Here is a 12,254-nt window from a genome sequence, read left to right as displayed (position 1 = left end):
AGGATTTCCCTTTCATGGTTTCAAACAGCAAAACATGTAAAATTAAAAAAAAAAGCTGTGTACTCACTTTACTGATCCCCTACCAAAACTTCTCTGGTCTCCCACCATTTACTGGGCTCCAGCAATGAGAAGTCAACCCACGTGACCACTGCAACCTATTACACTACATCATTGCAGGAGCCCGGTATAAAGAGATCGGTGGGGGGACCAGGGTGGAAGGACATTGGTAAGGGTAGATCAGGGCTGTTCACTTGCAAATTTACAACTCCTAGCATATGCCTGGACAGCTGAAGGCTGTCCGGGCATGCTGGGAGTAGCAGTTTTGCAACAGCTGGAGGAACGCCGGTTAAAAAAACACTACACTAGGGTCAAAACAAGAATTGATTTTTTTTTAACTACTGATGTGTTGCCCCCCCAACACTGCTGCCCTAGGCACAAGCCTGTGGCTGTCTAATGGTTCATGTACTGCTTTTTTTTTTTTTATATATATATTTTGTAGTATTGTTTGCATAAGCATGGTGGCTTGGTCATTAGCCTTGTTGCCTTGCAGCACCAGAGTCCTAGGTTCAAATCATCTGCAATGAGTTTGTATGTTCTCCCCGTGCTGGCATTGGTGTCCTCCAATTTGATTGTACTGTGCTACAGAATCTGTGTGCCCTATATATATATATATATATGAAATTCATTTATTATTATCTACAGATTTTCCTACGGACCCACATGTGATCTGATCCTGATCTGATCCTGAAATGAATAGAGGTGTCAGCAGAGAGCACTGTGGTCAGACAGAAAATAAATTCAAAAGGAAAAGAAATTGCTCCATAGTATTCAGCAGCTGATAAGTACTGGAAGGATTAAGATTTTTAAATAGAAGTAATTTACAAATCTGTTTAACTTTCTGGCACCAGTTTCATTTAAAAAATTAAAAAATTCCACCAGAGTGCCCCTTTAAATATTTATATGGGGCAATGAGGGTTGTCCAGCACAAACACCCTCCTCCCCAATTTTTTCTTCTTCTGAGCAGAATAATCTAAGCCATGCACCATGGGAAATGCAATGTGGCAATTCTGGAAGCAGAGGAGTTAAGACCTGGAGCTTCGCCCAGTTTACGCTGCAATCGTAACCTGCCATTACTGCCTTTCCTAAAGAAACCTTATTCTTCTGCTGCTCGTATTTATTTGCCAGAATAAGAAACATTCTTCTTTACAACATCTTTTGTCTCTGTCTCTCCGTCTCCCTTGTTGCAGAGCTGTCCTGGTTGCTGTAAGGAAGGACACTGCAGGTTCCCGCTGGGAAGAATTTGATATGCTGGACAAGCCACAGGAGTTCAAGAAGCAGAATGTATCTCTTTATCCTCTGCCAAAGTCTTTGTACAGTAAACTTTGGATTGTATCAAATGTGGCATAGTAAAGAGAACTGCATGTACAGAAGAATACTGTTTTGTCTTTCCAAAATATAGAACCAAATCTATAAACCATGTGTGAGGGTGACATCTGAATTCTGCATTAAATTTTCTTATACTACAGCCATTCAGTTTTACTTCTGAGCTTATTTGGGCATTTTTGTTACACACATATAGTACACTTTAACCTGACTTTTACTGCTTTAAATGTTGTTTTTCATCTTGCAATCAAAGGGATTTTAGATGTTCCACAATCCTTTACTTTAGTAGGGTTTCCATTAATTTCCCCACTATTGATGTCAGACTTACTGGCCTATAGTTGCCTGATTCCTCCCTACTACCTTTCTTGTGAATGGGCACGACATTTGCTAATTTCCAATCTTCTGAGACAACCCCTGTTACCAGTGATTGGATAAATAAACCTGTTGCCTGTTTGGCTTGTACACCGCTAAGCTCTTTTAATAACTTTGGGTGTATCCCATCAGGCCCCTGAGACTTATTTGTCTAAATTTTAGACAGCTGACTTAGAACCTCTTCCTCTGTAAAGACACATGCATCAAAAGATGTATTAGTCTTTATCCCTAACTGAGGTCCTTTTCCTTCATTTTCTTCTGTAAGGGTAAGGTCACACGTAGCACATCCGCAACATACAGTATTTGACGCAGCGGATGCGCTACTGACCGCCCCTAGAGTCACCCTCCTATTTTACCTGTGTGTCCTGGTTTGTCTGCTCGTGGCAGCAATACAGAGCTACGAGCAGACACAGACTGAGCTGTAAGTCAAGCTTGCCATGGGCAGCGTACTCATAGATATCGCGGTTGCTCAGCCTAGCAGAGGGAGCGACCAGGATGTCTGAGTACACTGCGCATGCGCACGCGACTTGCAGCTTAGTCTGTGTCTGCCCGTAGCGACATTTTGCTGCCACGAGCAGACAAATCAGGACACACGGGCAAAGTAGGAGGCTAACTCTAGGGGCGGTCAGTAGCACATCCATAGCCTCAAATACACTTCTGGTACGCGCTACATGTGACCTTATCCTAGGAACTGAACAGAAGTATTCAATAAAGAGCACCTACCACTATCTCCAATGCTTTATATTATGCTGCCGGTATGTTGCCCTCTTCATTACCTGCCCCCCGCAGTTTTTCTTTTTCATTTTCCCCCAGTTTTTCCTTCATAATCCTCTTTTAAAGCTTGCTCACTGCAGGCAGTGTTCAATGCAGCTGAGGTGCGCCATGCAGCATGCACAGCGCTCATTCCCGTCTGTCTGATTGACAGGCAGGGATCTGCGCTGTACTCGTCAGTGTCCTGGCTGCACTATGAGAATTAGGACTCATGCATGAGTCTGAACTCTATGAGAGACTTGTGGCCGGGACATGTAAGGAGATCCCTAGTGGTCAAAATAAACAAATATATATATATATATATATATATATATATATTTTATACATTAATTAACAACATATAAGGGTATGTTCACACTACGTAATCCCCACGGAATTACGTGAGCAGAAATCCGGGAATGGAATTACGCACTGAGAACATAAACATCAGTGTGAATTGGTTTCCACGAGATCCGGTCACACTGCGGAATTTCAGCGGCGGACAATTCCGCCCCTGAAATTGTTCCGAGCAAAAAAAGAACATGTTTATTCTTTGCGTGGAAGTCCGCGAACACTGCATAGCCATCAATGGTGACCGCGCAGTGCCTCTCGGTCCTACCGCCAAAGTATTTCCGCGGCGGCCGCCAGAATGGAATCTCCACTCGCGGAATTCTGCAAGCGGACATTCCGTTCACAATCCGTAGTGTGAACAAACCCTAAAAAGTTTTTGTGAAGACAGGTACTCTTTAAGGCAGTCAGCTAGTCCTTTATGCTCTTCTACATACATTTGTTTTTAATTTGGTTGTTCCTTTTTTTAAGTTCATTTATATGTCTTATCCCCCTTTTTTTTTTTTTTTTTACTGACTGGGCTTGTTTCTCTTCTGTCTGTGCTTTAGAAGAGCATTCTCAACTACCACTTCATATGTACCATAGTGGCAAACCATGCGACTGCTATAGGGTTTTTGGATGTAGGGAGACCCTGTCTTGGTCAGTCCCTTACTCCCATTGCTTTTTCTATTGGTAAAAAAATATGCAGAACTCCTTTTTTCAGGAAACTGCATTGTCAGTAAATTACTGAAGGAAGTATTGACCAATGGTTTTTGGAAAGCAAAGGGGAATATACACCAGACCTTTCTGTTCTGGGGCAAAATCAGACATTATAATAGGAGGACGATTTTGACCTTTGCTATGGGGCCTCCTCTCCCCAAAGTCATCTACTGTATTAGGCTAGATCCCATCACTCTCCAAGGATCCAAAGCCTCAATGGCACATACAATCTGGTATGAAAACAAGAGCGCTAAACACTAAATCAAAGAAGGCAAAGTTAAAGGGGTACTCCGCCCTTAGACATCTTATCCCTTGTCCATACAACTTCGCTCTATGCCGGATGACTGGAGAAGCAAAGTGGAGGCTCGTGACGCCATGGCTATGCCCCATTCGTGACATCACGGCCATGCCCCCTCAATGCAAGGTCCATCACACCCCCTCCCATAGACATGCAGGGGGAGTTGCCATGGCGTCACGAACAGGGTGTGGCCGTGACGTCACAAACCTCCGACCTGCATCGCCAGTCATCCGAGTGCAGCAGAGAGATCGCGAAGGGGCCCCAACAGCGGGACCCCCACGATCAGACATCCTTTGGATAGAGAATAAGATGTCCAGGGGTGGAGTACCCCTTTAAAGGGGTACTACGGTGGAATTTTTTTTTTTTTTTTAAATCAACTGGTGCCAGAAAGTTAAACAGATTTGTATATGACTTCTATTAAAAAATCTTGTACTTATTAGCTGCTGAATACTACAGCGGAAATTCTTTTCTTTTTGAAACACAGAGCCGTCTGCTGACATCATGACCACAGTGCTCTCTGCTGACATATCTGTCTATTTTAGGAACTGTCCAGAACAGCATATGTTTTCTATGGGGATTTCCTTTTACTCTGGACAGTTCCTAAAATGGACAGAGATGTCAGCAGAGAGCACTGTGCTCATGATGTCAGCAGACAGCTCTGTGTTTCAAACAGAAAAGAATTTCCACTGTAGTATTCAGCAGCTAATAACTACAGGAAGGATTAAGATTTTTTTAATAGAAGTAATTTACAAATCTGTTTAACTTTCTGGTTCCAGTTGATTTAAAAAAATAAAAATAAAATAAAAGTTTTTCACCGGAGTACCCCTTTAAGTCAGAGTTATTGTGCAGTGGTCTTCAACCTGCTGACCACCAGATGTTGCAAAACTACAACTCCCAGCATGCCCGGACAGCCAACGGCTGTCCGGGCATGCTGGGAGTTGTAGTTTTGCAACATCTGGAGGTCCGCAGGTTGAAGACCACTGTTATAGTGCATTAATAAAGGAATTGCTACAAAGTTGTCATTTCTCTCCTACATCATCTACTGTAGAGACAACAGCACGTACCCTTATAAAACACCTCAATAATAGAGGAAATTGGGGACTGCAGATGTTTTCTAAACACATTCTTATCTAGTCTGTATATATTCTGTACATATCTGGAGAAGATCCTTTTTCCTATCGGTGAGTGCTATGCCTGGAAGGGAAATAAGACAGATACTTTCGAGGCACAATCCGTTGCTCTGACATGCCACATGTCTTTATAAATTGCATTTGACAAATGGAGAAGAAATGTGCAGAATGATTGGAAGCAGAACGTTTCCCCCATGTGTGTGTCTTATTGCCGGGTCTTTATCTCTGATTTATACGCACAATGAAGAAGTTCATTTTCTTTCGCATCTACTTTACTACAAACTGTAGTCTTATTGTCAGTATCTGTCAAACCTACCGTCTAGGTAGAAGACAAGCTGTGCGGTACGTAATGGACTTTTAGCTACGAGTCTACGACCATTCCAGGGAACGTCTGCAAAGTTCTGAAAAGTTGTTTATGGATATTGTCACACTTAGCGCATCTGCAGCGTATTTGACGCTGCGGATGCGCTACTGACCATCCCTAGAGTGTGGCTCCTGCTGTGCCCGTGTATCCTGCTCGGAAGCAGCAATCCGCCATATGAGCAAACACAGAGGGAGCTGCAAGTCGCTCATGAGCAGCGTACTCCAGACATCGCGGCTGCTCCCCCTGCTCCCTGAGCTAGGCCAAGAGCGGCCGTGATGTCTGAAGTACACTTGCGCATGCGCGACTCACAGCTCCCTTTGTGTTTGCCCGCAGCAGCAGATTGCAGCTACGAGCAGGACACCCGGGCACAGCAGGAGGCAAACTCTAGGGACGGTCAGTAGCACATCCGCAGCATCAAATACGCTACGGATGTGCAACGTGTGACCTTACCCTATGTGTGTTGTTTTCATACTTATTTTTTGTTTAGTAGTGGAAGCCGTATGATGTATGACATCCAGTACTAGACCCTCCCCTGTTCCTAAAGTGTCCCTGCTACTGAAAAAAAAAAAAAAATCAACATGTCACATTATAGACTTATAATGCAAGTCGGGGGGGGGGGTAACGTATGCTACTGAGCACTTCTCCCCGCTCATTCTTCTGATTGTTGGGGGTCTCAGCATAGAGACCCCCAACTGACCAAAACTTTTGACATGTCTCTGATACATGTAAAACGCTTGGACATGGACATTTTAGACATCCTGGTTGCGAGGATGATATATTTTAACTATACGGTTTAAAGCTATCACGACAGGAGGCATGTTGATAGGATCACAGAGGATCGCCTAGACTAGGTACAACTCAATCAAACTATGTATGCGGTGGTGTTCCCAGTACCGAAGTGCGTCCTGTCAAGTGGGTGTACAATACTTCAAGTCACAACAAGTCTACTGGGCTCCCAAGGGTTACTCTGTATCTCCTCTAATCTGCGCTGTGAGGATTGTAAGATCTACTCCTGCCTCAGTAAAGACAGTTATCTGTAACGTGGCATCAGTGTATTTATTATGTCACGCCTGACACAGGAGAAGCTGATCTATCCTCAGACCGTGCAGGTTGACTGTGCCCTGGTGTCACAAAGTGATACATCTCACCACCCCAAGTCACGTACCATACCGCAGTCTGTCTAGCAGGAGCAAATCCCCATAGAAAACTACTCCTGCTCTGGACAGTTCCTGACATGGACAGAGGTGTCAGCAGAGAGCACTGTGGTCAGGCAGAAAGGAAATTCAAAAAGAAAAGAACTTCCTGTGGATCATAACAGCAGCTGATAAGTACTGGACAGATTAAGATTTTTTAATAGAAGTAATTTACAAATCTGTTTAACTTTCTGTAACCAATTGATTTGGGGCTATTCAGAATGAGAAAAACAGAGCTTATTTCTTCTAAAAACAGCACTACACTCAGGGCTGGTGCAAGGGTTTTTGTCATCCAAGGCAAAAGCTAATTTTGCTGCCCCACCCAGTGGCCTGCCCTTTGACACGTCCCACCTTACTACTGGAAGTAGTTTTAATACCGCACACAACCAGGGGGCAAGTGTGGTGCTGTTTTTTCTAATTCTGGATAATGATACATAATGAAACTACCCTTTAGTTTTTATGGTATATAGAAGTGGTCTCGAAATTGTGGACCTCCACATGTTCCTAAACTAGAAGTCCCAGCTGTTGCCAAAACTACAACTCCCTGCATCCCCAGATTTTTTTTTTTTTAATCAACTGGCTCCAGAAAGTTAAACAGATTTTTAAATTACTTCTCTTAAAAAATCTTGATCCTTCCAATAATTATCAGCTGCTGAAGTTGAGTTGCTCTTTTCTGTCTGGCAACAGTGCTCTCTGCTGACATCTCTGCTTGTCTCGGGAACTGCACAGAGTAGAAGAGGTTTTGTATGGGGATTTGCTTCTACTCTGGACAGTTCCCGAGACACGTGTCATCAGAGAGCACTTAGACAGAAAAGAACAACTCAACTTCAGCAGCTCATAAGTACTGAAAAGATTTTTTATAGAAGTAATTTACAAATCTGTTTAACTTTCTGAAGCCAGCTGATATATATATATAAAAAAAAGTTTTTTCCTGGATAACCCCTTTAAAACTTTTGATTTCTCCAGACGGATTCTTTAGACTCTCCCATGGTACCACGGTCTGCCAACCATAGACGGTGCCCATTTGTATACCAGGAGCAAATATATCAATGATATCTACAACCTTCTCAGCTTCTCTTGGCTATTCGTCTGTTGACTCCTGAAGAAGCTTCTGCACTTGAAGCCTCCTGACATGTACCTTATGTTTCACGTCTGGTGGTTCGGTGTACATTTGCCAACTTTCCGGTAGTTTTGGCAAATACAAAACTCTTCTCTTCTGCTGTTCCTTCTAATAAATGCTAAGTGTTTCAAAGCCTTTTGATGGCTGAGAGCCTGGTCTTCCTTAAATAAATGGAGGTCTTTCCATTTGTTCTTCTTCAAAAAAAGACTATGTTGGAGAGAAAGTATCTCTGCCGTTCCTACCCTCTATCCTCTGACCTACTTTCCAAGAAGTTCTGACTGCAGAGTTGGTGTCTCGGTGGAAGTTCTGGTACCATGTGATCAATACACCCACCAGCTCTTCTGCCACGTGGCACTGTCTATAGGAACGTCTATGGGACATATCCGGCTCCCACCTCGCAAACTTTGGAAGCGGAAACATATTCATTTTATTAGGATTCACTGATGCAATAGAGAACTCCACTCCCTTCAATTTCACTCTTGTATGTTTTCAAGTGTCTACGCAGATCACTCTGATAAAGTTTCTTGTGGCGGGGTCATGGTTTTGCCTCTCTATCACCTTTCTGGCAGGTGGTTAAAGGGGTCTTTTGGTTCTTTGAATGTAAGGCAGGGACAGCAAAGTTAGAGCCTAGTTACTAATATACTTTGCATACCTGTGTTTGGTGGCTGGTTTACCTCTGTTTGGTGGACAATTTCATTGTCTTTCTTCCCCAAAAGTTCATTTTCTGCAGCCTATAAAATGAGTGTTGTCTCTGACCTTTCCCAGCTTGCTATGTAGCCTGAGACAATACACAAGCAAGGTGCTTAAAGGAGGCTTGGCTGCTTTGTCTGTTGTGTGTGAAGCCAGCCAGGCCCGTCGCTAAAGGACAGGCAAACCAAGCAATTGCTTGGGGCCCCGAGCTGGTCCGGGGCCCAAAGCAGAGCCGGTGCTTGTTGTGCTTCCTATAAGGCTGCAGCACTCCTGGTCACCTCCCGAGTTCCTCCCCTTCCCTGTAGCGTGACCGAGCTCCTCTTCCTCCTGGCTGTCAGTCCAGCCAGGTACCGTGCGGTACAGGAACAGGGGATTCAGTTTCCTGTTCCTGGCCGGACTGACAGGAAGTTTACGCTGAGTGCTCACCTCCTTTCCGTCCAGCTGGGAACAGGAAACTGAATCTCCTGTGACAGCTTCCATGTCTATTTTGCTTGGGGCCCCCAAATTCCTTCAAACAGCCCTGAAGCCAGCCCCCTGATGACGTTACCGGCGCACATGTGCGTGCATTCATCATCACACAGATCCACAGCTTGTGTGTCAGGTTGTGCTGTGTTGCAATGAATGGGTCGACCGATGTGTGGGAGAGAAAAAAAGTCACCTCCCACCTTGAAACAAAGGATCCTGGGAATTGTAGTTGGAGAGAGGTCACAGAAACTGAAAGTAGCCAGTTCCCAAAATCAAGCCAGAAGTGTGATGGGGACACATGGCCTTTTACCACCAGCACAAGAACAGATCCTTGCTAAGCATTTCCATTACTGTATGACACTTAATTACTAGTCACCTGATGTTGGATAACCCCTTTAAACTTTCTGATGTCGGTCTTCTCTCCCTGCCCGTATGGTGATATGGCTCCTTCTGAAGTCAAGGTTCTTTCCCATGACATTTTGCCCATATGATCATTGTCTAAATTTGCTGGCACATGACTTCAGCCTCCGAAAGACTCAGCGTTTGCTGAAATCTGAGACGTCCCTCCTCAACTTCATTATCGGCACATCTGGTTCACCTTGGGGTGTATGCAGTAGGAACTAGACTAGGGGTCTCTTACGTAATTTGATCTTTACTACATAGAAGCCCAAGGAATGAAAAGAAAAAAAAATGATTTCTCTTATCTTGTAAGCAGCTGTTTTGGAGGAGTGCTCTTCCACATGAACTGAATACATGGCGGTGGACCGTATGGCAGATCGGCACATCTGGTCAATGTTTCCTTTCATAACATAAGCATGCCACACACACATCAAAGGTTTACGCTTGCGTCTGACTGCATATATTATTTACCTACTAGTAGAACAACCTTCTTATTTCGTAACGCGGACTCATGAACGCTCCATCATTTACTAGATTACACTCATGAATGCACAATACAGAAACTAAATATGAGACAAGATAATATCTACGCCTATAATATCTCCATTAGATGTAATGGATCATGATGACTGAAATGACCATATAGGCCATACTGTTTGGAGAGCTGTCACTCCTGATCCTTTTCATACATGTGAATGCTGGGTTTGGCTGATCGGGCATGTGTACTGAAAGGGGAGAGGGATGTTAGCTGCTTCCAGACACCTCTCGGACAGTAATTTCCTCTGAGAACAAAAATATCAGGCCTATTGAGATCCAACATGTCTGATTCTACTCTCCCCCAACATCTATTGTCAGGAATGGGCTGGTGGTTCCCAATACACATAAGACGATTATTCAATCCCTCCAAGTATAGCGGGTTCAGCTATGTGTATTGTCAGCTTTACAAATTAAGTTAAAGGGGTACTTCGCCTCCAAGACATCCTATCTCTTATCCAAAGGATAGGGGATAAGATGTCTGCTCGAGGGGGTCCAGCTGCTGGGGACCCCCGCGATCTTGGTTGCGGCACCCTAGACATCCAGTGCACGGGGCAAACTTCACTCTGTGCTGGATGACTGCCGATGTGGGGCGGATGCTTGTGATGTTACGGCCACGCCCCCTCAATGCTAGTCTATGGGAGGGGGCGTGACGTACGTCACGCCCCCTCCCATTGACTTGCATTGAGGGGGCATGGCCATGACGTCACGAGCCTCTGGCGCTGCACCTGATGCTAAACAAAAGCCGGGTGCAGCAGGGAGATCGCGGGGGCTCCCCATTGGCAGGACCCCCGCGATCATACATCTTATCCCCTATCCTTTGGATAGGGGATAATATGACTAGGGACGGAGTACCCCTTTAAGTTTTGTAGTAAAAACAACAGATTAAAGGCACCAAGGAATAGTTCAACATGACAAGTTCCTCTTTGGGCTGGGTTCACATATTTCTGAGGGACTAGAGTGGTCCTAAATGGGAGCGCGGAATGGAAAAAGCTTGATCCATTGCAACAGGAGGGGCATAACTATTGAGGGTGCAGAAGTAGCAGTCGCAACAGGATAATGGTGTTTCAGGTGGCCAAAGGCATCTCTGCAACATAAGAAGACATTATTGAAGCTCAGACAGCCAATGGCTGTCCGGGCATGCTGGCAGTTGTGGTTTTGCAATATTTGTTGAAGACCACTGGGTCCAATGGATGTATGTGTCCTTCTTTTCCACCTGGTGTTTTAATGTAATGGCACATGGTGGATAGTGATGAGTGGCAAAGCCATATTCGAATTTGCAATATTTCACGAATATATGGGCATATTCATATAAAGGAGTACTCCGGGGAACTAAATCCATAGCCCATCCTTTTCATCTCACCAACCTATTTAACTGTCTAAATAATATTCATAAGCTATATAGAGCAGTTTCCACTCTTTCAATTGTCAATTACATGCAGGGAATGAAGAAAATATATCATCTAGCCAGCCTCTGGTCTCTGTCCAAGTCCCTCTCTGACAGCAGCCCTGTCACGATGCCGGCTGGCAGGTAGTGGACCCTCTGTGCCAGAGAGGGATTGGCGTGGACCGTGCTAGTGGACCGGTTCTAAGCCACTACTGGTTTTCACCAGAGCCCGCCGCAAAGCGGGATGGTCTTGCTGCGGCGGTAGTGACCAGGTCGTATCCACTAGCAACGGCTCACCTCTCTGGCTGCTGAAGATAGGCGCGGTACAAGGGAGTAGGCAGAAGCAAGGTCGGACGTAGCAGAAGGTCGGGGCAGGCAGCAAGGATCGTAGTCAGGGGCAACGGCAGAAGGTCTGGAAACACAGGCAAGGAACACACAAGGAACGCTTTCACTGGCACTAAGGCAACAAGATCCGGCAAGGGAGTGCAAGGGAAGTGAGGTAATAAAGGGAAGTGCACAGGTGAAAACCCTAATTGGAACCACTGCGCCAATCAGCGGCGCAGTGGCCCTTTAAATCGCAGAGACCCGGCGCGCGCGCGCCCTAGGGAGCGGGGCCGCGCGCGCCGGGACAGAACAGACGGGGAGCGAGTCAGGTAGGGGAGCCGGGGTGCGCATCGCGAGCGGGCGCTACCCGCATCGCGAATCGCATCCCGGCTGGCAGCAGGATCGCAGCGCCCCGGGTCAGAGGACGTGACCGGAGCGCTGCAGCGGAGGGAGTGAAGCGAGCGCTCCGGGGAGGAGCGGGGACCCGGAGCGCTCGGCGTAACAGTACCCCCCCCCTTGGGTCTCCCCCTCTTCTTGGAGCCTGAGAACCTGAGGAGCAGACTTTTGTCAAGGATGTTGTCCTCAGGTTCCCAGGATCTCTCTTCAGGACCACAACCCTCCCAGTCAACTAAAAAAAAATTTTTCCCTCTGACCTTTTTGGCAGCCAAAATTTCCTTGACCGAGAAGACGTCCGAGGAGCCGGAAACAGGAGTGGGAGGAACAGATTTGGGAGAAAAACGGTTGAGGATGAGTGGTTTGAGAAGAGAGACGTGAAAGGCATTAGGGATACGAAGAGAA

The 12,254-nt window shown here is 45.6% G+C and overlaps 1 protein-coding gene and 1 long non-coding RNA gene across 4 annotated transcripts in view; one reads left to right on the top strand and one right to left on the bottom strand.

The window, feature by feature from the left end:
* Window positions 1-1,509, top strand: part of LOC130275447 (uncharacterized) — a 32,028-nt gene extending 30,519 nt beyond the window's left edge. The window contains exon 3 of the long non-coding RNA XR_008844783.1: window positions 1,248-1,509. This is a non-coding gene — a long non-coding RNA (uncharacterized LOC130275447). The remainder of the gene's footprint in view (window positions 1-1,247) is intronic.
* The window catches only part of COL11A1 (collagen type XI alpha 1 chain), a 279,532-nt gene that overhangs the window by 245,609 nt on the left and 21,669 nt on the right, over window positions 1-12,254 (bottom strand). The window lies entirely within an intron of this gene.

Source organism: Hyla sarda, chromosome 6 (assembly GCF_029499605.1).
Source record: "Hyla sarda isolate aHylSar1 chromosome 6, aHylSar1.hap1, whole genome shotgun sequence".
Taxonomy (NCBI): Eukaryota; Metazoa; Chordata; class Amphibia; order Anura; family Hylidae; genus Hyla; species Hyla sarda.
This window is presented reverse-complemented; position numbering and strand designations above follow the sequence as displayed.